The sequence below is a fragment of the Rutidosis leptorrhynchoides genome, chromosome 2 (assembly GCF_046630445.1).
Source record: "Rutidosis leptorrhynchoides isolate AG116_Rl617_1_P2 chromosome 2, CSIRO_AGI_Rlap_v1, whole genome shotgun sequence".
NCBI lineage: Eukaryota > Viridiplantae > Streptophyta > Magnoliopsida > Asterales > Asteraceae > Rutidosis > Rutidosis leptorrhynchoides.
This window is the reverse complement of record NC_092334.1, coordinates 379605123-379607438: the sequence shown is the minus strand read 5'-3', so window position 1 is coordinate 379607438 and position 2316 is coordinate 379605123. Positions and strand designations below refer to the sequence as shown.

At 32.6% G+C, this 2316-nt stretch overlaps 1 non-coding gene across 1 annotated transcript; it reads left to right on the top strand.

The window, feature by feature from the left end:
* The first annotated feature begins 598 nt into the window (after positions 1 to 598).
* LOC139895063 (small nucleolar RNA R71) lies at positions 599 to 705 on the top strand. Its single transcript, XR_011775533.1, has one exon. It is a non-coding gene; the product is annotated as a small nucleolar RNA R71 (small nucleolar RNA).
* Positions 706 to 2316: the final 1611 nt, after the last annotated feature.

The window sequence follows — 2316 nt, the reverse complement described above, 5'->3', positions numbered from 1 at the left end:
ATATCTTCTAAATTTGGCTTTTTATCATCGGTTTGTGGTGGTTTATTTTGAAAAATAGGTCTTTGCTGATTGTAAGTATTATTAGATACTTGTTGATTGCTGGGACCTTGTTGGTTGTTGTATGGAACATTTCGGTTATAGTTCTTATTTTGATTGTAGATCGGTCTTGGCGGTTGATAATTATTCTGATAATTATTTCCAGGCCTTTGGTTCATGTATGAAACATTCTCTCTTTGTTCCATTGTTAGTTCAAATTTTGAGACAATCTTTTGTCAAATGTGGTCCTCCACACTGCTCACAACTAATTCGTATTGAATGAATATCTTTAGTCATCTTTTCCATTCATCTCTCCACAGCATCTATCTTTGCGGAAATGGAATCAAAGTCATGGCTAGAATCGGCTCTAGCTGCTTTAGATGATCTAACGATATCTTTTTCTTGGTGCCACTCATGTGAGTGGGAAGCAGTGTTATCAATAATTTTGTAAGCGTCAGTTGCGGTTTTCTTCATAATGGAACCACCAGCTGCTATATCTATGTCTTTTCTTGTAGTGATGTCACATCCTTGGTAGAATATTTGTACTATTTGACAGGTATCTAAACCATGTTGCGGACATCCTCTCAATAACTTTCCAAATCTTGTCCATGCTTCATATAAAGTTTCATTTGGCTTTTGCGTGAACATAACAATTTCTCCTTGAAGTCTCACGGCTTTAGATGCCGGAAAGAATTGTTTAAGAAATTTTTCAACTAAAACGTCCCATGTATCAATCGCCCCTTCAGGTAACGATTCCAACCAATCTTTGGCTTCTCCCTTTAAAGTCCAGGGAAATAACATGAGATATATCTGTTCATCCTCCACTTCTCATATTTTAAATAAAGTATAGATCCTATTAAAGGTACGAAGATGTTCATTTGGATCTTCCTTCGGCGCACCCCTAAATTGGCATTGATTAGTTACCATGTGTAGGATTTGTCCTTTGATTTCATAATCTGGCGCATTAATGTCAGGTTGAGTAATTGTGTGACCTTGGCCAGTGCGTTTAGCTCGCATTCGGTCTTCCATACTTAGAGGTTCCAGATTTTCCATGATTGAATTTGTTGAATCTGAATCACTAGAGGATTCTGATTTAATGGTTGGTTCCTCGACAATCTCTGTTTGAATGATTGGTGGTTCCGGAGGAAAGATTAATGGTTCAGGATCTCTGAATTGTCCCTGAATATCCTCCGAATTCTCAATTGTGTTATTGGGTTCAAAAAATGGATTACCTGAAATTTGAATTGGAGTACTTGGTCGACTGGATGACGATTCTAAAGAAAAATCAACGGCAACAATATTGGCTAGATGTCTTGATCGAGTTACAGGTGGTGAACGTACAAAAGGTGGTGAACGTTTTGCTCAGTGCATTCACTGATTATCCTATTAGTTATAAAAGATAAAAATTATTTAAGTTATCAAATCAATAGACTTTTCTGCTTTTACCCACGTTTCGAATAGCCAAAAGATGTAGCAGGGAGCCAGAACCCTTTAAACCGGAAGCTCACAACTCAGCCACTAACAAATCTAACTATTACTACGAAGCAGAAAATTTGGATGTCTATCAATTTAACCACTTAAAATAATTTTTCGTTGAAATTTAAAGAAATTTTAGATAAGAAATAGAAAATTCTATGTCCTAAAAACTAGAGTGCCAAGAAATAATAAAGAAAAAGAGCGCGTCGAAAAACGTCGAAAAATAATTGGTCGAAAAATAATAGGCGTCGAAAAATAAAAATAAGAAAGTAGCGCGTCGAAACTAAAAAGTCTAAAAACTAAAAATTAAAACTTACGTCTAAAGATATTAAAGCTTAGAGAAATTCTAAATCCAAAACGGCAATTACTTAAAAAGGTACTAAAATCTTAAAACGGCGTCGAAAAACTCTAAAGCACCTAAATCTTAGTTTAAAGAAAAAGCACTTAAGGGATTTTACGGCAAACTCTAAAAATCTAGAAATAAAAAAAAACTACGGCAAAATACTAAGTTTAAAACTAAATACGAACGAAAAATACAAATATTACGCTAAAACAAATAAAAAGATACAAAATATAAAAATAAACTTAAAGTTGTAAAAAGTACAATTTTTATAAAAATATTATTTTTATATTATTTATTTTATAAAACTATTAATTTTATATATTTATTAAAACTAATTAAACTAAAAATACAAATTAATAATAAAAACTAAACTAATTAATTAAAAACTAAACCCTAATTAGGGTTTTAATAATAATAATAATAATATACTCCGTAATTAATGCTGTTACCAGTCAACTCTG